The sequence below is a fragment of the Acinonyx jubatus genome, chromosome E4 (assembly GCF_027475565.1).
Source record: "Acinonyx jubatus isolate Ajub_Pintada_27869175 chromosome E4, VMU_Ajub_asm_v1.0, whole genome shotgun sequence".
Taxonomy (NCBI): domain Eukaryota; kingdom Metazoa; phylum Chordata; class Mammalia; order Carnivora; family Felidae; genus Acinonyx; species Acinonyx jubatus.
Genome location: NC_069395.1, coordinates 52,270,078 through 52,297,142, shown reverse-complemented (window position 1 = coordinate 52,297,142; position 27,065 = coordinate 52,270,078). Strand labels below are relative to the sequence as shown.

General features: G+C 37.4%; 1 protein-coding gene and 1 pseudogene across 3 annotated transcripts in view; one reads left to right on the top strand and one right to left on the bottom strand.

Annotated features, from left to right (window-relative positions):
• The window catches only part of RABGAP1L (RAB GTPase activating protein 1 like), a 755,477-nt gene that overhangs the window by 22,326 nt on the left and 706,086 nt on the right, over nt 1-27,065 (top strand). The gene's annotated exons all lie outside the window — the stretch shown is intronic.
• On the bottom strand, nt 23,014-23,764 carry LOC106968314 (claudin-6-like; annotated as a pseudogene).

Below are 27,065 nucleotides of genomic sequence, written 5' to 3'. Positions count from 1 at the left end.
AAGTAGTCCAAAGTAGGATGCCCCACCCCCTGCTAATACAACCTTGTTGTTTTGTTTCATTCTACTTGCCATATTTGAGAAGTACATATTTGTGTGTTTGCTTGTTTTCTGCCTTCTTCACAAAATTGAAGACAAAGTCCATATCTGTTAGGTTTACCATGCCTGTGCTTAGAGCAGTGTCTGGCATGAAAGCTAAAATATTTGTGGACTTAATTAATCAAATGTTTATTAATTGCATACAATGTGTTAGACACTGTGGGAGCATTAACGATATGTATATATAAACATATAAAAAATATAACATTTTTAAGTGGAAATGTGTACATCAAAGTATGTATCTATTCAGTAAAATATAGGACATTTAAATTTTTGAGATGATAATACTAGAACATTCAAATTTTACACTAAAATAAATAGAATCCTTTTTAGAATGTAGGCAGAAATGTTGCTTTTAAAAATAGTTATCCATTTTTGATTGACACTACCTTGAGAATTCTGATCAGATGGAAAGCTTTGCAAAGATATGAAGATTGTAGTCACTATTTTTTAATAATTATAGCTTCCCCCCACCCCCCAAAGTAATTAAGGTTTTCCTTTTGAGTCTGCATAAAGTAGAGACACTTGCCCTCTGGAGAACCAAATAGGTTTAAAGTGTAGAATTAGAAGTAGAACATAGGTAATTAAAGCTAAACTAATATACTGTAATTCAGATTTGTTATGTCTTGAGATCTCTTGCCCTTAATGAGATGTGCTGAGATAAACAGAATGGCAGCATCATTTGTAAAGGTTTTCCATTTTAATCACAGTTTTGTTTTTGCATCACCAGAAATTCTTTGATCTGAAAGGACATACTTTATGTAAAGAACTGTGTGTGGTTAGTGTTTTGCTTTTCCTTTATATTAAATCTGAAGGTGGTTTCCTGATTATGGGTAAGTGAATTAGTTTTTCAAATCCCATTATAGTTGTAAAGTGGATTTGGGTTTGGTATTTGTATGTTGTCTGATGCAATTAAAATATTAAAAAAATTCTTTTTGTTGTGATCTTGCTAGAAGGAAATTATTATTCTTTGAAATGTTTAAGTTTAACCCATTCATTCATTTATTTAACAAGTGTGGTATTGTCAGATGGGGTGCTGTGTTCCTGACACTTTCCTAGGAGCTGGAAATACAAAGTTGAAAAAGGGTACTTGCTGTCCGAGAGGAACTAGTTGTAATTGATGAGATAGACACGTAAATAATTATGTGGTATGATAAATGCTAGAGTAGGAATATAAATTAATGTAAAATTTTGTAGAAGCACTATTGACGCAGTGGTTGACTCTTTTTGGGGGGGTTGGAGAAAGTTTCTAGGTTTGTTAATCCAGACAAATCCAGTTGTTAGGATTTTACCCCCCCCTCCCACATTTGTGTAAAATAGGGCTTTTTAAACTACCTGCAAAGAACTCCAAAGGCAAAGAGAGTAAGACTGCCCCTTGGAAGTTCAGGACATACCTGGGGTAGCTTGAAAATTTCTTAAATCATCTGTTTTATCTTAAGAATTCATATGAAAATTGCATTTATTTGCATACTGATTCTATAAATATAGAAATGTTTTAATTACTAGCAGGAAAAAAAACACTACTGGCCTATTAATTTTGGAATACTGGAGTGAATGAAGAGTGCTAACGCTGTGTGCCAGTTTTAGCATTCACCTTCATTTTTGTAGTATGTTCCCAGCATGTCTCAGTTTACACCTTGGGATGCAAGTGTACTGGTTTGAGAAAAAGCAGATTGGTCAGTCAGAATGTGGAACATCACATTCTTCCTCCTTTGCCTCCCACATTCTTGCTGTGTTCTTTCTCCTTGGTTTTATTTTACGACTGCTTGGTATGCCATGATCAGCTTGCTTACTGCCCTACTAGTTTTTATCAGCCAGTGAACAGAGAACAATACTAGAAGATTCTTGGGGCATAACCAAGGAAGTTTCTGGAATAACAGAAAACTTGAGTTAGGAGCACTCAGTACATGAGGAAACCATCAGATTTGGCTCAGCAAAGTAAGTAAAGGTCTAGGAGGGCTCCTATATTAATAAAGGGAAGATGGGCCAGACTGATAAGGCTTGGGGTTAGAATGTGGGGCTAAGTGCACTGGTAGAGTCCAATTTTTGCTACAAAAAAGCTGCTGGTGGTAATTTTTTCAAAGTGGCCAGACCAAATGGTCTGAAAATTTCATAGATTGAAGTAGGTGCATGTTAAAAAATAGATTATCTCTGAAACCATATAGTTAAACATAAAAGTTATGTTACTGACTTACTTTGTAAATGCTAATAGCCTTCCTGTGGTTCACCTGATGTTAGTATGTTTCATTAATGATAGCTGCTTGATCTCAAACCCCTCTATTTCTCTAACTCTATTGCACATGTCAGTAGGAGATTTAAGAGGGTCTAATTGAGTCACTTCTGCATCTCTCCAGGTTCTTAACTAATTGAGAACGGAAACATAGGCTTCGAATGTGTGACAAAATGAAGTATTGGGCTTTATTATTGGTAAAGGGAGGTTGGAAAAGTGGTGAGGATTCCAGTATTGTACTCTTCCTAGCAAGAAGTGAAAGCCCCATATAGAAGTAGGAGAACAGAAGAATCTATTTTCTTTTCAGTGCAATGAGTCATGAAACCTGCCATAGCCACAGTCCCTTCAGATGGAAACTTTAGTCAGGGAACTAGGCAAACATGTTTTACACCATTTAACCGGGTCTCCCCACCTCCTAACCCACCCCACCCGCCCATGCCTACGAGGCTTGAGATGGGCATCTGGCCTATGAGCAGTCATTGTAGGAGACAGATCATTGCAAAGTGGTATTGATTTGGTTGCTTCAAGTCTGGACTCTGTATTTTAACTAGGTGTATTAACTAGAACAAATTATTTAATCTTTTGAATGTAGTCCTTCATTTGTAAGGTGGAAATGCAATTAGTTCAGTGATTGTTGTGAATATAAACAAAAAGGTAACTAAAATGTCCAGCAGTTTCATTCATAGTAAGCATTTAATAAATAATACTATAAAGTGATAACTATTATTTGTGAATTATAGTAATCTCAACAAACTAGACTTAGTTTATTTAAATCTTTAAAAATTACAACTGCCACATAAAACACATAGTATGTGATACTTGTTACATTCCTAAATTGTATTGTTAATAGAAAACGGGTATCCCTTCAGATTCATATTATTTCTTTGACTTACTCATTTTCTGAAAGCAAGAGGCTATCTTTGTATGCTGATGTATCCTATATTGCAGACTTGGCCATATGAATGTTATCCCTATAGGATTTCATTTTCATGTCAGAATGAAATCTCAATAATGTTCTCTATATTTTTGGAGAAGGGTTGCATATGGATCAACTGTGCATTAGTTAATATTCTTTGAGGGTCGTAAGTGTCATTTGAAATAGCTTTAGTTTATTACTATTTTGAAAAAGAGGTGTTATATAAGTTATATAAGTTATATAAGGTGTTATATAAGTGTGTATAGCAAAACCCAGAAAAGTCATTGACTTGCCTTAAAATTTATGTGAATGTTTTGCACATAATTATTAGTACATATTTCTTGAGTGGTTTCTTCCTGTACATTCTTTTAATTGGATGAGTTAAGGGAGATCCTAAGACATTAAGATTTAAATATGTGTAACATGGTAGATAAATAGTCCCTTTATCTATAGAATGAAGTAAGGTTAAAACATAAGTTTAGTTGTGTATAGCCTGTTTGATGCTAGAAATTGTAACAAGAGCTAGGATTCCTGGTACTAAATTGTATTGTTCTTTGGGGACAGAATTCTGGAACTCTTCTTGAACCAGTTACTATTTACTGATTTGGTTTTAAAAATGTACTTGAAATGTTTTAAAACACGGTTATGCTGAGTTTTCTAAGTTGTTTGCATTAGGCCTGTCTCTTCTTCCCTCCCTCGTTTTTCTCTTTCCCCTCTCTTTATCTGTCACTAGTTAAGACATTTTATTTTAAAAAAATTATTTTGCAGAAGTTAGCTCTGCCTTATGAAGTATGCTAATCTAAAATTTGAGCTTTGAAGGGTAGAAAATACCTCATAGTGGAACTGAGCTGAAAGGACAGTAGTTCCTGTAGGGGATTTCGATCCACAACTGGTTAGAAACCGGAAAGTGAGGAGATACGAACTAGAAGTTAGTATTTAGACTGCCGGAAAATGCCTTTAACTGTAGTTAAGTGGAGATATTTTCATAGAACCCAGACTTGGTCCATTATGATGCCCTTGGATGTCCTCATTGTCCTGACAGCCTCACTTTCTGACCGCTCCTTTTCTTATTTTTAGGGCACATAGGAATCTTCTACAATGTGTGTAAGTACATCTTTTTGTGACCTGGGATTTGGGATACTGTTGTACTCTTGTGAAGCAAGAAGGATATTGAGAATTCCATGCCACCCCCCCCCCCCCCCCAAGTACAATGTATAGTTACTGGGTAGCTATATCTAAAACAGATTAGAATATATTTCAGATTGTAGTACTTGAGTTTTATTTCAGGATATGTCAAATATGAATTTCATTTCTGTGTTTCTCCCAAGTGTTTATTTTCATCATTTTTTTTTGATAGGACACATTGAAATATGTTCTTTACTCACAGAAGTTTGACATATTTTGACAAAACTATGACAAATTGTAAAAGGCTTCATCTTTTCTTTTTTAAACTTTTTTTTGTTTTTAATGTTTATTCATTTTTGAGAGAGAGAGAGAGAGAGAGACAGTGCGAGCCAGGAAGGGGCAGAGAGAGAGGGAGACACAGAGTCTGAAGCAAGCTCCAAGCTTTGAGCTGTCAGCACAGAGCCTGAAGTTGGGTGTGAACCCATGAACTGGGAGATCATGACCTGAGCCAAAGTCGGACACTTAACTGATTGGGCCACCCAGGTGCCCCTCATTTTTAAACTTTTATCTCCTACTAATGGCTTGTCATAACATCAGGTGTAATTGGAGTGTGCTGGGACTATATGAAAGGCCAATAATATTTAGCATATTAGGTACAAATGACTTAAATGACATACATAAATAAAGAAGTCAGAATTGAAGGTAGAGATTGGTTCTGACAGGAGGGAGGAAAATTATTTGCTAATATTTGAAAAAAAGTGAAGTTCAGATGTGGAGTTAATTACTCTGGTTTCTATGCTGATTTTCTTGGAAATAATTTTCCATTTGTAAGACTTGATTTAAAGATGGTAATTTTGATGTAAAATATTTGAGTTTTTATCTGAATTCCTTTGTTCAGAAGCAGGAGAGAATTTCTGCCTCATTTTTGCCCTTAGGAAGAAAATACAACAAATAACATTTAGCTGTGTGTTAAGATAAGCTGGAAAGTTGAAGTGGAAAAAGAAAACTCTTTGGCTTCTTACTTTGTGCTTGGGTTTTGGTTATAATTGGTAAATTCCCAAGTGTAAACTTTGATGAATCAAGAAGGGATTGCTTGTATAAAGTAGCGTTACTATGTTTATGGCTATGTATTTAATATCTGGGCCTATTCATACCCATTTAGAGCAGTCAGTTTTTTATTTTGTATTTATAACTAATGCTCTGTTTTTTATGGTAGAAATACTTATTTTACTGTCATCTCAGCTGTAACTTAAGTAGATTAAAATAAAATACCTTTGGTTAAGCAGTATAGTCATGTGAAAATGTCTTGGGAAAACCAGAATTTATCTTCCTATGTTGGAAGATAAGTCTCATGTTGGGGCATCTCTACCAGTTTTTTTTAGCTTATTAATTGATAGGATTAGACTGAACATGTTGGCATACTTCTTACATTTGAAGTTTAGTTTTAACTCTGGCTTTAAAATGTAACAGTAGTTAGACTTGTGAGCCAGTGAAGTCACTTTACTCACTTCTATGTTAATCTCAGTTAACAAGTTAATTAACATATATAAAGCTCTTGGCAGAGCAAATGACAAAAAGCAAAATAGTAAACGCTAGTAATAACTACCAGCTTCTGACTATGTTTACTAAAGGGAAAGCAGAGTTAATCATGCAAGATTAGCACATGATGATTAAGGAAGATTATACGATTGGTAAAATTGTGGCAGTATAAATTTCTATTTTTGAGCTATTATGGATTCCATTTGTCTTCTGGGTCTAGGCTTTTTTTAATGTTTACTTATTTGGCGGGGGGGGGGGGGTGGGGGGGGAGAGAGAGCGCAAGCACAGTTGGGAGAGGGGCAGGGCAGAGAAAAGAAGAATCCCAAGCAGGCCCCTGAGGGGCTCAAACTTAGGAACCATGAGAGCAGGCTTGAGCTGAAATCAGGAGTTGGATGCCTAACTGATTGAGCCACGCAGGTGGCCCAAGTTGCTGAATTTTTAAAAATCTCGAGTTTTGTTTCCTTGTTCTTAGAGGGATTATATGAGAAAGAAAAGTATGTAGCACAGTGTCTGCTACGTGACAAGCTTAATGAGTGGTTGTAAGTGTGTGTGGTGAAGTATATGGCCTCTCTGGTCAGGCTGCCATGTTAGTTTTGGGACCTTGGATAAGTCATTTTAGTATTTGTTGTTTCTTCATTTATAAAAATGGATTAATATTAGATCTGCCATATATTGTGAGGGCAATTGAGATGGAAAGTAAAGTGCATAGTACAAAATAAGCACTCAGTTAACAGTAGGTATTACTACTGTATGCATTTTCTTTTAGGAGGCATTATTCCATAGTGGAAAAAGCAGGATTTTTGGAGTCTTGTTGAGTTGCTTCTGAGTTTTGTCTCAGCTATATACTAACACTGTGACCTTGGGCAAATTACTTAACTATTCTTTTCCTGTTTTCATATCTCTAAAATGAGGATAATAGCTACCTTGTAGAGTTTTTAGAAGTATTATAAATACATAGATACTCAGTAAATGGTAATTATTATTGGCATGATACCTGTAATTCAGGTCAATAGTATTTTCTTGGCAATGTGAGCCAGCTAGCTAGATTTTTTTCCATGACACTGATGGCTGTCTGAATTGAGGACTTAGTCTACAGTCAAGTCAATTATGCTCTTTCTATGAAAATAAAACTTTATAATAACAGCTTAACATTTACTTAATAATATTTCCTTTTATTTAATCTATTTTTAAAATGTTTTTTTTTAATTTATTTATTGAGTGAGAGAGAGAGAGGAAAGAGGGAGACAGAGGATCCTAAACAGGCTCTGTGCTGACAGCAGAGAGCCCGATGTGGAGCTCCAACTCACGAGCTGTGAGATCATGACCTGAGCTGGAGTCAGACCCTTAACCGACTGAGCCACCCAGGAATCCCCTATAATATTTTCATGTGAAATTCAAATTAATTTATATTAGGGTGCACTTTTTTTCTACTGTCTTATTGATTTTTTGTAGAACAAAGGCAAATGCAATGTCTCTTTGGGTTTGAGACAGGGAGATGCTATTCTCACTTCCCCTGGATGCTTCCTATCCTCTGTATCCTGGAAGAGAGAAATCCTCACATGGGATTGTTTCTAGGATGTAAAGCCTTTATAGAGAAGTGACAGTCATCTGCCTATTTGGGGTAGACAGCTTAGAACTTGTCTTGCCTAGAAAACAGAGAACTCCTGATCAAAAGTGTTAGGTGAATGTTGTTACATTCTTTATTGTATGACGAAAGCTGTCAGTGGGACCAGGCAACTCAATTTCCAGCCCAGGTCTGCAAAGGCATAAGCAGTTTTCCCATGGGAGGATCCAGCTGTTAGAATTTACTGAACACCAGTGACCACTCTGGAAAGAACAGATAATCAGCCACTCTGAACTGAAACTACAACAGGCTTTCACAAATTTGCGGATGCAGAGACTGTTTATGGAGGATGTTACCAAAGGGTCTGCATGTCCATTCAGATACTCAAATCCCATGGCTTATTAGGGTGACAGTGTATATACCTGGATCCCCCCGCGCCCCCCTCCCACTTTTTGTTTTGAGAAAAGAAATCTTGGAACATACAGAAACTACAGCTTAATAATAGATTCTTGGTAAACACAAAACTTGTGATAAGTCATTTTGTATATAATTTTCCTTATCTTTTTGGAAGGTTTTGCATGTAAATGTCAGTTACATGGATTTTTTTTTTCTGAGATCTAATTCACATACCATAAAATTCTCCATTTTAAAGTATACAGTTGGATGGTTTTTAGTATGTTCACAAGATTGTATACCACTAATTCCAGATAGAGTATACATTTTTAAGAAAGGCATATCTTTTACCACATTTAGATGAACTTACCTCTGATTTTCTTTTCTGCTTTAAGAAACCCTATTTTGTCAGGGGCCCCTGGGTGGCTCAGTTGGTTAAGCATCTGACTTTTGGCTCAGGTCATGACCTCATGGTTCATGGGTTCAAGGCTCTGTGCTGACAGCTTGGAGCCTGGAGCCTGCTTTGGATTCTGTGTCTCCTTCTCTCTCTACCCCTCCCACGCTCATGCTCTGTCTCTGTCTCTCAAAAGTAACTGTAAAAAAAGAAAAAAAGAAACCCTATTTTTGTCTTTGGGCTTATCTCTGCCTTTTATTAAGTCATTTGGAGTGTTGGCTGTAGTCTCGGTTTAGAGTGCTTGGTGGAGCCAATGGGTTTTCACAGTAGTCACTGGTTGGTACTCAGTAAACTCCAACACCTGGATTTTCTTTTTTTTTAATTTAATAAAAAAAAGTTTAGAGAGAGAACACGAGCAGGGGAGAGGGGCAAAGGGAGACAGAGGGAGAGAGAGAGAGAGAGAGGGAGAGAGAGAATGAATCTTAAGCAGGCTCCACACTCAGCTCAGAGCCTGACTTGGGGCTTAATCTCCTGACCTGAGGTGAAAATCAAGAGACACTCAACTGACTGAGCCACCCAGGCACCCTTATCTCTCTCTTTTTTAGAAGTTTATTTCTTTATTTAAGTAGTTTCTACCCCCAGTGTGGGGCTCAGATTTCACAACCCTGAGATCAGTAGTGACCTGCTTTTCCGACTGAGCCAGCCAGGCACCCCAGCTTGAGGGAGAACTATCACCAGTTTCAAGAAGTCCTCAAATACCTATCTCTGCACTAATTTCATTTTTATTCTATTTCAGAATAAGAGAAGATAGAAAATAATATCATTTTGGATGACTTCGCCATAAGGCTGAATGATGGTTATTCTTTGACAGTGGAGCGTTTGTTTGATAACTTAATTATTCACTTCTTCCTCTTGCATGAATAATTAAGTTTTACCATAAAAGTTATTTTTTTTAGATCAGATAAAGATGTTTTTCCTTAGCAACTCATGATACTGTCATGCATGCATTTTTATAAATTGCTATAGTTCTCTTAAATAATTCCCTTCATTTTTAGAGAAGCTTTATTTACCATTCCATCTGAACATTTTCTTTTTTTAATATTTTTATTATTTTTGAGACAGAGAGAGACAGGGCATGAGCAGGGGAGGGGCAGAGAGAGAGGGAGACACAGGATCCCAAGCAGGCTCCAGGCTCTGAGCTGTCAGCACAGAGCCTGATGCGGGGCTCGAACTCACGAACCGTGAGATCATGACCTGGGCCAAAGTCGGACACTTACCCAACTGAGCCACCCAGGCGCCACCCATCTGAACATTTTCAATGAGATTTGTACAGGGCATTATAATTTTCCAACACATTTACTTTCCTTGGGCAATGAAAATATGTTTGTTTTTACATCTGAGAGAGATCAACAATAGTTACAGAATTTAGCTTTGTCTATTTTGTCTACCCTATTATGTCTCAAAATTAAAAAAAATTAAAAAAATGTTTTTTTTTGAGAGAGGGGGCAATGAGTGAGTGGGGGAGGGGCAGAGAGAGAGGGAGACACAGAATCCAAAGCAGGTTCCAGGCTCTGAGCTGTCAGCACAGAGCCTAATGTGGGGCTGGAACCCACGAACCTGAGGTCATGACCTGAACCGAAGTCGGAACCTTAACTGAATGTGCCATCCAGGCACACCTACCCTATTATATGTCTTAATAGCAGGTTCTCTGAAAAACAATTTAGGTGTTCTATTCCAGTTTACTGTTATTTTTGACTTAAACTAAAATGTAATTCTCATTAACTGCAAAGCATATCTCCTTAAGTTCTTTAACTTTAATGAAGTCAAAACTTTGTTTCCTTCCCTTCCCCTTCCCCTTCCCCTTCCCCTTCCTTTCCACAATTCTTTACCCTTTCTCTGACACCTGCAATCTCTTATAGACCTTATATCTCTATGCCATATTGTCCAGAGGGAGGACAGCTTCTCTCTCCTACTACATTCTCTTTGTGGGTTTAATCTGATGAGACAGTTTAGTTCTTAAATTCTTTCCTGTACTGTTCAAAGGAAAATGCCATGTTAATTGGCTTAAAGCTCCTTTTGGAACAAAGTGTTACAGTAAAAGGTATTAAGTTAATTGGCTTAGATTCAGTTAGAAGCCTGCCCCCTCTCTTCCTCCTGCATCTTTATCCCCACCACCAGATGCTCCGGGGCTGCTGTACAACTGAGGGAGAGAGAGAATGGAAACTAGAAAATACATAATATGGATGTTGGTCATTTGTATTTTTATGTTCTTTAGTTCATTTCTATTGGAGTACTCATCTTTTTTTTTTTCTTTCCGTAACAACTTGTTATAATACCATTTGTCATGTTCCAAACTTTTGCCTTTATTTATCTTATTAAAATTTTTTTTAATGTTTATTTATTTTTGAGAGAGGGGAGCAGACAGAGGGAGACAGAGGTTCTGAAACAGGCTCCACACTGACAGCAGAGAGCCCAATGAAAGGCTCGAACTCAAAATTGTGAGATCATGACTTGAGTGAGTCATCACTGAGCCACCTAGGCAACCCAACCCAAACTCTAGCCTTTAAATGTTGCTCTTATTATATAATATGCAGAAGTCTTAAAATTTTATAAGTTACATTTATCAGTCTTTTTATTCATGATTTCTTCCTTTGCGTTATGCTTATTTCTTTCCTACCCTGATAACAAAAATAGTTGTAGTTTTTTTCTTAGTCATTTAACAAAAAATCAAAATCCTTTTGATGTTTGTTTTGAGTTTGGTTTCTGGTAGGTGTCACTTTGAATTTTTTCCCCTAATAGCCATTTGTCCCACCACCTTCTTATTGAATAATCCCTCCTTTCAGTAATGTTTTGAATGAACCTGTCCTTTCACAAATGCTTTGTAATTTGCCACTTTTATTGGATACCAAAATCTCATGCTGGGAAGCTCTTGAATTCTCTATTCTGTTTCTTTGATTTGCCTGCAATTTCTTATATCACTCTTAAGTAATTTCAGTTAATCTTTCTATCTGGTGATTATGCCTTCTTTCCCTTTCCCCATATTTTCTTGATTGTTTTCCCCCATGTTTTCTTCCAGATGTTGACACTACTTTATACGTATTTACTGAGTACGTGATATATGTCAAATTTTTTTTTACATGTGTTAGCATGTTCAGTCCTCATAACAAGCCAATGATGTTGGTGTTATGTCACAATTTTACAGATGAAGAAATTGAGATACAGATGGGTTTAATACTTACTTTAAGAGCACATTAAAGCTGAGGAACTAGGAATCAAGCACTGGTAGTCTGACTATAGAGCTCATGTCCTTAACCACTATCCCAAAGGTTAGATCATTGTGTGAATTTTCAAGTAACTTTTTTTTTTTTTTAAAAGTAATCTCTATACCCAACATGGGGCTGAAATCAAGAGTTGCATGCTCTACTGACTGAGCCAGGCAGGCACTCCCACAAGAACTGCTTTTTAAAGTTTTGATGGAATTAGATTGAACCTGTAAATCATCTGGCATCTTTACAATATATAGTTATATAATAGTCTGTTTTCTGAATTCTGCTATCCTGGAAAATTATATGTATCTGTGTTTATTGGAGATTTTAAGTACTTAGGTAGAATTTACTAGTATTTTTTATAAGTACTGTCTGTATAAGAAGTTTATTCTTACTGGCTTTCTGAATGGGTTCCTCTCACCCTCTTTTTGGTGTAATGAGATACTACTGGCCTAAAAGAAAGCTATTGAATTTGTGTATTTTGTATCTAGCAGGCTTGCTTAAAAATAAAAACACATGGGGCGCCTTGATGGCTCAGTCGGTTAAGAAGCTGACTTTGGCTCAGGTCATGAGCTCACGGTTGGTGAGTTCAATCCCTGAGTCGGGCTGTGTTCTGACAGCTTGAAGCCTGGACTCTGCTTCTGTCTCCCTCTGTCTCTGCCCCTCTTCTGCTCACCCTCTGTCTCTCTTTTTCAAAATAAACATTAATATGAATAAATAAAAACAATACTGATCATCTATTTTCATAGAGAATATATTTCAGAAAATGTTTAAAAAATAAATCTCTAATAATCTGATAGGTTTATGTGTTTGTGTAGGGGGGTGGATGTATTCTGTTTATAGGTAGCTAAGAAAATGTGAAAACTCTAGATAATAGTTAGATACTGCTTTTAGGTTGGTTGAGATTCTTTCCAGGGATTCACGGTCCCTGGGGAGGGAGGCCCAGTTACTTACTGTACTGTTGGCCAGGAAGCTTTTGCATGGGATTACACCCCTGTCCATGGTAGCGGTGAAGATAGGCATTTTACTTGATGGGCATTGCTGCAGAGGCGATCTGGCCTTTTTCCTCAGGGGCTGATGATGTTATCACAGAAGAGCAGGAAATAATTTTTGTCCTGTGGGTGTAAATTGCTGCCTTTGGCATGAGAAAGGCAGAGAGTGTCATTATATAAAGTACAAAACTATCAAATGTGTGAAAGTAGAGAAACATTTGTAATAATAACAACCAGCACTGTTTTGTGTACTTCATGTGCTCTAAGAACTGTTATTTTTCTGAAATCTTTTATTAGTTGGAATAGATTTTCAGTTGATGCTTTCAGGTTGTGATAGTTTATATAATAATATTACTATAAAGGTATGCTGGAACAAAACCAGAAATATTTTGACATGTAGTATTCTCATTTTCACATTTTAAACAGTCTATGATTGTAGCTTTGAAGTCCCTATTGTCCTGAGTATTTAGTGCTTTTTAATTTCATTCAGTACATATTTATATAGTGTTTACCATGCGTCAGATATTCTTTTAGGTGTTGGGGAAGCATCAGTGCACCAGACAGATCATCTGTTTTAGTCAGGGTTGGGGAATGTTTGTCAATAAATGAGCAATTAGGATCCCCTCTACTTGACATAAACTCTTACTGATACTCAGTTTTACTGTATTTTTGTCAGAGAAGTATCCTAAACAATCTCTACTCTAAAAATTTGAGTGTGTGTGTGTATGTGGTGTGTGAGAAAATGAACCTTTATGTTTGGCCAAAATGATAGAGTGCTTACGTACATATCTATTAATGAACCATACCAATTAAACTTCATATCTGTATCCTCATTTCTTAGAAGGCACTTGATTTGTTAACAGCTAATTGTCTTCTGCTTGAATTGTCTGTCAGTTTTTCATTGTATTTTGAACAGTTTTTGCTCTATGGATTTGATATTACACTATTTGGTGTATATAGGCTTTTGACTAAGAGATTTTTCAGTGTGACTTGTACTGCTTATCAATATAAAAATACCTCATTTGTCCTATTTAATGTTTTTAGGCTAAATTATACTCTGATATTGAATCTGCCTATCTCAGTATCTTTTTTATTTTAATTTACCTGATATGATTTGTCCTTTTCCCCTCAACTTTCCATGTACTTTTAAGTATGTCTCTTTGAAGTATATATTAGTTTGAATCACATGAAATTACCATTTCTATAGGTCAAAAAAAGTCATGTATTGGTGATTTCATATGGTCCAACCATGGTTAGCCACCAGCTTTTTTTTTTTATTTTAGTACTCATCATATTTTGACCCCATTTAAGAATCTTTTTAAAAAAATTAAAAAATATTTTTAATTTTAGAGAGTGCAATCAGGGGAGAGGGGCAGAGGGAGAAAGAGAATGAGAATGTTAAGTGGGCTTCATGCCCAGCATGGAGCCTGATGTGGGGCTCCATCCCATGACCATGGATGGGATCATGACCTGAGCTGAAATCAAGAGTTGGACATTCAACTGACTGAGCCACCTAGGTGCCCCAAGAATCGTATTTTATTTATTTATCAACGTTTATTCATATTTAAAAAAATTTTTTTTAACGTTTATTCACTTTTGAGAGACAGAGCATGAGCGGGGAAGGGGCAGAGAGAAGGAGACACTGAATCTGAAACAGGCTCCAGGCTCTGAGCTGTCAGCACAGAGCCCGACGCGGGGCTTGAACTCACGACTGTGAGATCATGACCTGAGCTGAAGTCAGATGCTCAACCGACTGAGCCACCCAGGTGCCCCCGTTTATTCATCTTTTGAGAGACAGAGACAGAGCATGAGTGGGGCGGGGGGAGGGCAGAGAGAGAGAGGGAGACACAGAATCCAAAGCAGGCTCCAGGCTCTGAGCTGTCAGCGCAGAGCCCAATGCAGGGCTAGAACCGTGAGATCATGACCTGAGCTGAAGTCAGCCTCTCAACCAGCTGAGCCATCCAGTTGCCCCAAATCTCTTACTTTTTTAAATTCTTTAAATTTTTAAAAATGTTTTTATTTATTTTTGAGAGAGAGAGTGTGTGTGAGTTAGTGAGTGGGTTAGAGGCAGAGAGAGAAGGGGACAGAGGAACTGAAGTGGGCCTGATGCGGGGCTCAAACTCATAAACTGTGAGATCGTGACCTGAGCCATAGTTGGCCACTTAACCAACTGAGCCACCCAGGTACCTCTCAGGAATCTTTTAATAGATAATATAGATACCAACAATAAGTAGCATTCATTAAGTTCTTAAATGTATTGTTTGTTCTAAGCACATTACTTATGCTAGCTTGTTTTATATTTGCAACAGTTCTGGGGGGGGGGTAACATGATCCTATTTTATAGCTTAAAAAAAATTAAGACATGGGGAGATTAAGTAATTTGCTCAAAGTCATAAAACTTGTCAGGGTAGAGGTTGTGATTCAAAACCAGTTATTCTCAGCTGTCAACACTGATCACCTTGGCTTTGGCACCTATTAAGTTGAACTCTGAATGAGCATTCAATTGGTAGTAACCATTTTGTTCTCCCAGGTGTGATGGTGATGGTGGTGAATAAATCTGCATGAACAGGCTTCAGTTAATTATAAATGCCTGGTTCTTTCAGTAGGATTATACACCTCAGGGACTGATTCTAGGAAATTGACCGGTGGTTCTGTGCTGTTCTGGGGGAAAAGTGCTGAGATTGTTATCACTTACCTAGCAGCTGGAGGGAGGCATGCACTAGATAGTCTTTTGAATAGTCAGGAAAGGCTAGAAAGTTATAAAAACAATAAGCAATGTGAAGAGATAGCAGATTAGAGGTTGCTGGGGATAAGGAGGAATGGGGAGCGACTGCAAGTGGGTAAAGAGTTTCTTTTTGGAGTGATAAAAATGTTTTGAAATTAGACTGTGGTGATAGTTGTACAACCTTGTGAATGTACTAAAACCCACTGAATTGTTTTTATTAAAAATTTTTTTTAATGTTTATTTTTGAGAGAGAGTGCACGTGTGCGCACACACATGCACACGAGTTGGTGGGGGGGTGGAGAGAGAGGGGGACAGAGGATCCAAGCAGGCTCTGCACTGACAGCAGTGAGCCCGATGTGGGATTCAAACTCAGGAACCATGAGATCGTGAACGGAACCAAAGTCTGATACTTAATTGACTGAACCACCCAGGTGCCCCTCACTGAATTGTTTTTAGAAAGAAGAAAGAAGAAAAGAGCAATGTGAGCTTTTTGGCAAATGCTGCAACACTTTGGGTGGGGACTCAAGGCCAGGCGAGCTTGCCCCTCTTATGCGGAGGATGTATCTGACTTACTACTTTATTTTTAAAAATAAGCTTTATGTTTTAGAGCAGTTTTAGGCTCACAGCAAAAGTGAGCGGAAGACACAGGTTTTTGTATATACCCTCTGCCTTCACACATGCGTAACCTCCATTATCAACATTTCTCATAGGATGGTACATTTGTTAGAATGGATGAATCTGCGTTGTTACCGCTCAAATCCATAGTTTACATTAGGGTTCACTTTTCCTATGAATTTGGACAAATATATAATGACATATGTCAACGATTTTAGTGTCATACAGAGTGTTTTCATTGCCCTAAAAATCCTCTTTTTTGTTCTTTGCTTCCTCAGCTCTTGTCAACCATTGATCTTTTTACTGTCTACATAATTTTGTCTTTTCTAGAATGTTATATAGTTGGACTCCTACAGTGTGCAGCTTTTTCACACTGGCTTATTTCACTTAGTAATGTACATTTAAGTTTCCTACATGTCTTTTCATGACTTGATAGTTTATTTCTTTTTAGCTCTGAATAATGTTTCATTGTCTGGATGTCCTACAGTTTATCCATTTGCCTAATGAAGGGCTGTAGGACAGAAGAATTTTGTTGCTTCCAGGGTTTGGTAATTATCAGTAAGGCTGCTCTGAATATCCATGTGTGGGTTTTTGTGTGGACATTATATTTTCAACTCCTTTTGGTAAATACCAAGGAGTGCTGGATTGTATGGTCAGAATATGTTCATTTTGTAAGAAACTGCCAAACTGTTCTCCACAGCGGATGTCCACTTTTCATTCCCTCCCGTAATGAATGGGAATTCCTGTTACTCCGTATTCTTACCAGCATCTGGTCTTGTTACTGTTCAGGATTTCAGCCCTTGTAATAGGTATGTAGTGGGATTTCATTGTTTTAATTTGCATTTTCCTGATGACATATGGAGCTTCATCTTATTTCATAGGCTTCGTTTTCATACGATTATTTGCCATGTTTGTATCTTTGATGAGGTAGGTGTCTGTTAAGATCTTTGTCCATTTTAAAAATCAGGTTATTTTCTTACTGAGTTTTGAGAATTGTTTATTTTGGATAAGTTTCCTTTGTCAGATATCACTATTGCAAATATTTTCTCTTAGTTTGTGGCTTGTCTTTTCACTCTCTTGACAGTATCTTTGCAGAGTGGAAAATTTTAATTTTAATGAAGTCCATCTTATCAGTTTCTTTAATGGCTCATGCCTTTAGTGTTGTATCTTAAAGTCATCACCAGTCCAAAAGTCATCTAGATTTGCTTCTGTGTTATCTTTTATAAGTTTTATAGTTTTGATTTTACATTTAGGTCTGTGATCTGTTTTGAGTAATTTTTAAAAAATGTTTATTTTTGAGAGAGAGAATGAGAGAGAGAATGAGAGGGGGAGGGGCAGGGGCAAACAGAGAGGGAGACACAGAACCCGAAGCAGGCTCCAGGCTCTGAGCTGTCAGCACAGAGCCCCACTCGGGGCTCAAACTCAGGAGCTGTGAGATTATGACCTGAGCTGAAGTTGGATGCTCAACTGACTAAGCCACCCAGGTGCTCTAATTTTGAGTCAATTTTTGGGAAAGGAGTAAGGTCTGTGTCTGTATTCCTTATATTCTGGCATGGATGTCCAGTGTTTCTGTACCAATTGTTAAAAAGGCTGTCTTTTCTCCATTGTATTGCTTTTGCTCCTTTGTCAAAGATTGTCTGACTATATATGTATGAGTCTATTTCTGTGCTCTCTATTTTGTTCTGTTCATCTATTTATCTGTTCTTTTGCCAATAACACACTATCTTGATTACTTTCTCTTTATAGTAAGTCAGGTAGTGTCAGTCCCCAGATTTTGTTCTTCAGTATTGTATCAATTATTCTGGGTCTTTTGCGTCTTTCTGTAAACTTTAGAATTAGTTTTCGACGTCCATAGGGTATCTCCGGGATTTGGATTGGGATTGCATTGAATCTGTAGATCAAGTTGGGAGGAACTGACAGCAACATTGAGTCTTCCTATACACAAACATGGAATATCTTTCCGTTTCTTAGTTCTTCTTTGATATCTTACATCACAGTTTCCTAGCTTTTCCTCATATACGTCTTGTATATAATTTTTTAGATTTATACCCAAATATATAATTTTTGGGTGCTATTGTAAATGGTATTGTGTTTTTAATTTCACTTGTTCATTGCTGGCATATAGGAAAGTGATTGATTTTTATGTTAACCCTGTAGCCTGCCACTTTGCTGTAATTGCTTGTTCTAGTAATTTTTTGGTCAGTTCTTTCAGATTTTCTACATAAACAATTATGTCATCTATGAACATATTCTTTATCAATTGAGGAAGTTCCCTTAATTCTTAGTGTACTAAGAGTTTTTATTATGAGAGTGTTAGATTTTGTGAAATGCTTTTCTCCATCTACTGATATAATCATGTGATTTGTCTTTTGTAGCCAGTTGATGTGATTTTTGATTGTTGGATCAGTTTTGCATACCAGTTTTTGCAACTGTCACCCAGAAAACATCTCCAGATTGCTTGGTGGCCAGCAGGGCTTATCCTTGTGGTCCCACAAGACTGTCTATATTTATGTACTTGAAAACCTGCTGCCTGAGGGCCTGGCTTCTAATCAACCTGATTCTAGGTGCTGACTAATATTCCCTTCTGCTCCCCATTTTGGGACACAGACAGGTCTCAGCATATCTTCAACAACTGGGAGCTATTAAAAATAAAATAGGCTGAGGTACCTGGGTGGCTCAGTTGGTTAAGTGTCTGACTCTTGGTTTCAGCATAGGTCATGATCTCAGGGTTTGTGAGTTCCAGCCCCCCATTGGGCTTGGTGCTGACAGCATGGGGTCTGGGATTCTTTTTCTCCCACTCTCTGCCCCTCCCCTGCTTGTGTGTGCCCTCTCTTTCCCTAAATAAATAAATAAATAAATAAATAAAGTGCATGCCCTCTCTCACCCCAAACAAACAAACAAACTAAAAGAAAAATAGGCTGCTTGGACAATCACAAAGGTTCAAGAGACAACCAGTATGATTGAATGATAAGGTTCATCTCTTACATGAGACCAGTCTTTCAAGAGTGGGAGAGGTGGCAGTTTTATCTAAAACAGGAATAAACATAGAAAGTCAAACAAAATGAGGAAAAAGAGGAGTAGGTTCCAAATGAATAAGATAAAACCTCAGAAAAATGGCTTAATGAAACGGAGATAAATAATTTACATGATAAAGAGTTCAAAGTAATGATCATAAAGATGCTTACTGAACCTGGGAGAAGAATGGTGAACACAGTAAGGACTTAAAGAGTTAGAAAATATAAAGAAGTACCAAATAGAAGTCACAGAACTGAAGAATACAATAACTGGTCTGCAAAATATAATGGAGGAGTTCAACAGCAGGCTAGATGAAGCAGGAGAAAGGATCAGTGAACTCAAAGATAGGGTAGTGGAACTCATTCAGTCAGAGCAGGAAAATGAAAAGAGAATGAAAAAAAGTGAAGCTAGCTTAAGGGACCTATGGGACAACATCAGGTGGTCTAACATTCATATTATAGGGGTCCCAGAAGGAGAAGAGAGAGAAATGGGCAGACTTATTTGAAGAAATGGTGGCTGAAAACTTTCCTAACCTAGAGAAGGCAATGGACAATTAGATCCAGGAAGTCTAGAAAGTTCCAAAAAAGATGAACCTAGAGAGACCCACACCAAGACACATTATATAATAAAATGTCAAAAGTTAAAGAGAGAATCTTAAAAGCAGCAACAGGAAAACAACTTGTTACATACAAAGGAACTCCTATAAGGTTATCATATTTTTTTAGCAAAAACTTTGCAGGCTTGAAGGGAGAGGCATGATATATTCAAAGTGTTGAAGGAAAGAAACTTCCACCTGGCAAAGTTATTCAGAATTGAAGGATATGAGATAGAGTTTTCCAGACAAAAGTAAAGGAGTTCATCATCACTAAATCAGCCTTACAAGAAATGTTAAAGGAACTTCTTTAAGCTGAAGACGAAGTTCCCAAGGTTGTAACAAGAAAACATATAAAAGTATAAATCTCACTGGTAAACATAAATATATAGTAAGGTAGTTGACTAATCACTGATAAAGTTAGTTTGAAAGTTAAAAGACAAAAGTAGTAAAAATAACTATAACTACAATAATTAGTTAAGGGCTATACAAGATAAGATGTAAAAGGTGCCACCAAAAACATAAAAGGCAGAGTACAGGAGGATAAAATATAGAGCTTTAGAATGCATTCAAACTTAAATTGTTATCAACTTAAAATAGATTGTTACAGGTTGTTATACATAAGCCTCATGGTAACCACAAAGCAAAAATATATAGTGGATACACAGAAGATAATGAGAAGGGAATCTAAGCATACCACTAAAAAAACCCTCATCAAATCACAAAGGGAAAGAGCAAGAGAAGAGAGGAATTACAAAGCCTTCAGAAAACAATAAAATGACAGTAAGTACAGATCTATCAGTAATTACTTTAAATGTATATGGACTAATTTTCAAATCAAAAAGCATAGGGTGCTGAATGGATTAAAAAAAAAACATCCATTTATATGCTGCCTACAAGAGACTCACTTCAGATGTGAGGACACAAACACACTGAAAGTGAGGGATTGAAAAAGATGTTCCATGCAAATGGAAACCTCTCAGACTTGCCCACACTGAGCCTCAATTACAGTTTAAGTTTTCCTACCTCAGCACTGATTCCCATGGAAGTTTCTGCTCCAGTGGGTTATGATTCTCTATATTTACCTGACAGTCTGTTCAGTTTTGGGGGCAGCAGTTTGTCTTGTCACTTCACCTATCTTTTGGAGCTAAGAACGGTTGTTGATTTTTTAATTTGTATAGCTTTTTTACTGGTTATTAGCATGAAGTGGCTATTTCTGAGCTTCTTAATATGTGGAACTGGAAACCAGAAATCCAGCTTTATTTTTGTGTTCTTACATTTAAGGAAATTTGTGGTTTTTTGCCTCTGTTTGTTGATTGTTTTTGGTCACGATTAGTATAGTGCAGAATCCTTTCACTTTCATGTGACAGGCTTTTGGTTTTCCTTTCACATCCATCTGGCTTTATGTTCTTAAAATTTTATGTGTTTTTGCTGTTGCCTTATTTCTGCTATCTCTTTTTGTGTGAGTAGATTATGGTTCTTAATTCTTTATCCAAGTAATAGAGAAGATGATACACGGTTTCTTTTTATTCTACTACTGGTTACATATGTGTTCTGTGAAAACATTTGCAACAAACTGTTTCTTTAATTTTCAATATGGAGATTCAAGATATAGTTGATTTTCTTTATTTGTGGTAGTTATGTTCTTACGCAGCTACTACAAACACTGAATTAGCAAATACTAAAGTAGTTCCTAGGGGACATGTACAATTAGGTTCCTGTGAGCTTCTAGTCACAACGTTTTTATCAACTGATGAACACATTACCTTGTTTTATGTATACTTCTGTTTAAAGCAATCTTCTTTAATATATGTTTAATATGTAGATTTAGCTCATGGCTGAAGGAAGCTTATCTAATGCAGTTTTTTCATATGTCACATCATCATGTTCTTGTGCTTAGGAACACCAGGCAGCCCTTCAGCACTATAGTTGGGGACATTTGAAATAGTAAAATGTAAAAACATGACAATAAATAGACTGTGAAAAGGACACTTGTTTAGAGTTTGAGAGCTGAAACAAGAAGGCAGAGCATTGCCTTGTTCACCTTCAGCTGGAAGCATGTGTATTGGGCGACTCAAATTTTTTTGCCACATTGTGCATGTCTGCAAATAACTTCTAAAATGCTGTAAATATTGATTTTGGGATTACAGGTAAGTTTTAGTAAGTGAATTTACAAATACAAAATCTGTGAATAGTAAGGATCAACCATATCTGTTAACTCCGAAGGTAAAAAATCTTATGTATGTAAATGTATATCTATTTTTGTCTTGTTAGGGTTTTGTTGATAACTCTGTTATTTTGACCCAAAGTGTTATTTTTCAGTGTGTAAAATCAGTTTTTTCAGGAATTTTTTACATTTAATGTTTTATGACTCATCAACAGTAGTTGTTTAGTCTTAGTACTGTGTAATCGATTTTATTCACTCTTTGTTCTTTGTAGACTAGCTTCCATGTCTTTTTAAATTTTGTTTCTTGTTAGCCTGAAATATATAGTTGGGTAATTATCTTCATGAAGAGTTTATCATATGAGTGTTCTCTTTTCTGAATTTTTGTCCAGTTGAGAAGCAGTTGGTCTTGTATGTGTATAGGTATGGGGTTCTTGGGTTTTGATCTTTCTGTTTCACTCTGAAAATTTAAGGATTGCTTCATTATAATTTGTGTTGTACTTTCCCAGAGGAAAGGGTTACGTCTGAGATTAATAGAAGTCTGTTCTCCCTGGTCTTCCTCATTCTCCTCCGCTCTTCTCCTTTTCGTAGATAATTCTTTATCACTCCTTGTTTTTCTGTAGGATTTCTAAAAAACATTTTTACTAGGCTGTATCTAGGTTTTAGCATGTTTTAATTATTTTTTCCTTGTGTACTCAAAATCTTTAGATGTCCCATTTCAGGTTTTCCTTCAATTAGAAACATTAGAAACATTTCATGTATATACATATATATACGTACATACACACACACATATGAAACAGAACATGCTTTATTTAGCAAAAACTGGTGAGTGTGTATGTGGGAAGGCATGGCAGTAGTGTGCAGGGGCTGAAGGTGAGAGGGTCAGGGTGCATAGCATGGCTGAGATGTGACTCAGGATAGAGGAGCTAGAGATCAGAAGACTGAGTTGGGCATTCTCTGGTAACTTATCACCTGGTCTTCTAAAGGCTATCTGAGGCTCAAGAGCCCCTGGGGTTTCTAGAGGCCTGACCAGTAAGGAGGGACTTCAGGGACAGTCTGAACAGCAGGCAGCCTTCACAGTGGTCCACAGCTCCAAGTTGGCCTCCAAGGTGGGGATGTCCAGGGTGGAGAAAGATCCAGAACCTGAAGCATCACATCCTTGGCTCCATCATTCAAAGGTGAGAAATACCAGCAGCAGAGCCCAGGAGAGTGTCTGAATTTCTTGGTTAGGTTATCAGATTAGAAATATACTCCCTCCCGTCCAAAAGTGTGCGCGCACGCGTGCGCACACACACACAGATAAAAACAACCACAAGCTGTCTGGATCACTATCTTGATGGCTCCAGCTCAGGGGATTAGGCTCTATTGTCAAGGGAGTCCCCACTACCCTACTGGAATTAGACATAATTCTTAATGGGGTATTTGGAGGGACCCCAAGAGGTGACATGTGTGGCAGACACCAAGTATCGGGCTATATAATGGTATCCACTGTCCCCCTCCCCACCGCCCCCAGAGGGGCAGGTGTGGCACAGTAGCCCCTCGCTCAGCAACAAGAGGCAAAGAGTTGCTCTACCTAGAAGGAGGAGGCCCCCAGCTCTGGCTTTTGGGCCTTGAGCACCCATGGGTTGTTGAAATCCCGGATGATGGTGTGGGCTGTCCAGCAGATGGGGATCAGGGTCAGGACTTCTGAGATGACAAAGATGATCCCAGAGAAAAGCATCAGACAGGCCTTGGACTCCTTGTCTTCCATGCAGGTGGTACCCTTGGCTCTAGTGAGGTGGACCAACGGACCAAGAAGAGCCAACAGGAGGGTGATGACGCAAAGGGCGCAGACAGTCTGCAGGTCCTGGGGCAGCATTAGCAGTGGGTTGTACACTTTGTACTGCATCTGGCCTGTGCTCTGCACCATGCAGGACATCCACGGCCCCTCCCATGCCACCTGGGCCACCATGGTGATGTTACTGATGAAGGCAGTCACCATCCACAAGGGACAGGGCACAGAATGCAGGAGCATTCATCCAGCCAAGCAGGGTTAGGATGATCTGCAGGGTCTGTAGACCACCGGAAGCCACGGCAAGTTTAAAGTTGAGAGGAGATGCAAAGGAGCCCACAGGGATTTGTAGGAGCCGCCGATATTATATATTTTAGAGAGACATTGTATAGTGGTTAAGACTATAAACTGAGGAGCCAGATTGCTTGGTTTCCAATTCCTGCCATGATACTAGTGTCTTTGGGCAAGGCTCTTAACATTTTGTGCCCTAGTTTACACATCTGTAAAATGGAGATAATAACAGACTTACTTTAAGATAGAATTAAAAGTTTATGTAAAGTGCTAAGAATAGTAACTGGTATAGTTAGGAATTGTTTTTATTATAGGCTTTATTACTATTCTCTCTTCAGCTTCCTCCCTCCGCCCCGGAATTGTTATTTTTTTAAATTTGTGATTGCCTCTTTGGGATCTGATCTCATATTTCTCTTACCTCAGTGTTTGTATTTCTTAATTTTTTTGTCGAATCTAGGATAAACATTTGATTTTTTTTGACTTGTTTCTTTACTAATTTGTTCTGGTGGAATATCTAATCCAGACCTGGTGTGGTTTTGCCTTTGTTAATCATTTTATTTTGTCTCTGTGCAATTTCTCCTAATCTTCCTTCTTCATAACTTCCTGCTCTAGTTTCACGTATATAATTTTGTTTTGAGCGTCAGTTAGAAATTTTATAAACATGATTTCCTGTATCTTATAGTAAATCTATTTCTGAAGAAATTTGGTTTATTTAGTCAAGTGTCCATAATTTGAATTGTAGTATCTTTTTGGATGTAAAGTTTTTTTCTTCTTCATTTTTATAGTGGAAAATCTCTGTTAGCCCAATATGGGTCATAACATAAGATAGAATTTGAGATGTATTATAAGAGATGGATCAAACTAAATCTTTAAATAAGTTGAAGGTAAGTGATACTGCTAAGACTCCTGTAATAACTGAGCCAGGGTTCATAGTATCATAAAAACAATAAATGATAGTCACTAATATGTATTCAACTTTTTTTTTTAAAGTGCCAGGAAGTATGCTCAGTGCTTTTACATGCATAATATCATTTAATTTTACCCCAACAACTCTTAGGTGGATTATTGTTTTTGCTGTTTTAAACTTGATGAAGTTGAAGGTTAGAGAGATTTACTTAAGGTCATACAATTTATAAATGGTGGAGGCAGGATTAAACTCAGTTGTGTGTATGCCGACTCTATTGGTTGAGGGCTTAACAGGTTTTAAGGCCTTAATTGTCAATATTTATTAGGGCTTGAACTCTTATAAGTAGGTTTAGTCCCAAACTCAGACACTGCCCCATCTTACCCATGGTGGATGGTGGGAGCTGTGTTTAGATTCCTCTTGGTGAAAGAATTCCTCAATGCTCCATTTAATATACTTTGAAAAACCATGGAATTTGTTCACTTCTAAATTTGGGTTATTCATAAATAACTCCTCTGATGCACACAGGTAATCCTTCTCATTGCTGTACTACTTTATTACTTGTTTCTTAAGCAGAACACAGTACTGTTGATGTCTTGCTTTTAAAAAATCTGTTGTGGTCTATATAGATATTCTTGGAGTTCTGGGCATATGGTTGGCACCTTTTCCTGGAGAGCAGAGAACCAGTTTGTATGAATGTATTTTCTGTTTTTCTTTTTTTTTAACAATTTTAAGATGGTTTTATTAATTTAAATTTTGAGAGAGACATGGTATGATTGGGAGAGGGGCAGAGAGAGAGGAAGACACAGAATCTGAAGCAGGCTCCAGGCTCTGAGCTGTCAGCACAGAGCCCGACATGGGAATCCAACCCACAAGCTGTGAGATCATGATCTGAGCTAAAGTTGGACATTTAACTGACTGAGCCACCCCAGGCTCCCCTATATGAATGTATTTTCATTGTTTGCCATATTCCCTGTCACTTAATAATTGTTAGTTGAATGAGTATTGTATAAATTAAATTAGATAAGGAGATTCCAATAGTGTAAGTCCTTCAGGATGGGCATATTTAATGCGGTTGAATATGCATATCACAATCAGCTAGGATCTTTTTTCACAATACAGATTTTTTTTTTTTTTTTTAAGTGTATTTACTTAGAACAAGCTCGGGAGGGGCAGAGAGAGAGAGAAAGAGAAAAAGAGAATCCCAAGCAGGGTCTACCCTGCCAGCACGGAGCCCAATGCGGGGTTCAAACTCACAATCTGTGAGGTCATGACCTGAGCTGAAATCTAGAATTGGATGTTTGAGCAGGCACTGCTTCACAATGCAGATTCTTATTATGACTAGTCCTTTTTCCTTTTCCTATCCATGATATTTGGGATTCAGGAAAAGAATGGTTCTAAGAGTTCGAGTATATTTGGAGACTGTAAAATGATTGAATGTTTGTTGTTTTTTTTAACGTAGGCTCCATGTCCAGCACAGAGCCCAACGTAGGGTTTGAACTCACGACTCTGATAACAGACCTGAACTGATGCTTAACTGAGCCACCCAGGCGCTCCATTTGAATATTTCTTTTCTTCTTCTTGTTTTAAAGTTCATTTGAGATGGAGAAAACATGAGTGCGGTCGGGGGGGAGAGAGGGAGAGAGAATTCCAAGCAGGATCTGTGCTGACACAGCTCAGAGCCTGACATGGGGCTCGAACTCATGAACATGATCTGAGCTGAAATTAAGAGTCAAATGCTTAACCAACTGAGCCATCCAGGTGCCCCTGAATAGTTCATGATGAATAATTGCTGCTTTTTTTTTTTTTTGATATTTAGGTGTTTGTGCTGTAATGATTAAAATGTGTATACGGTTTAGATCTTGTTTATAATCACTTTTAAGGGTTTCATGAAGTAATAACACATTATTGTCTAGTTCATTATGGAGTTATTTACTGTATTAAACCAGTCCTATAATGACTTTGCAGATTGTGATATTACTTTTGTCTTTTAGAACAGGAGAGACATAAATAATCCCTAGGTTGAAGGACTTGACTTACCGAGAGCAAATTTACGATAGGTGAATTTTTAACTCTTTGAAATGTGGTATAGTATTTTGGTTAATTAAGGTGATTGTTTAGGTTACATGAAAACAAATCTTTATAAAATGAAAATATTTGTAGTAATTAAAAAGGAATGAGATTATTTTGATCAGCAACAGGGTGCATTGTACTATACTGGGAATTAATGGCATAAAAATATCTCTGGTACCTATTTCAGTTTGTTTTTATTAAGAATTTGAGATTTTCTGGCAAATAAGAGTAGAGGCAAGAGAAAAATCAAACTAAAATAGGTACTTGAGATGTTTTTATATAAGCTCTCATGTAGGTGGTAGCTAAAAATCTGGTATTCCTAGAATGTGAAACACATATATCACATCTTACTCTTTGGCACATTAGCAGGATAAGCTGGCATAAATAACAGCTTCTT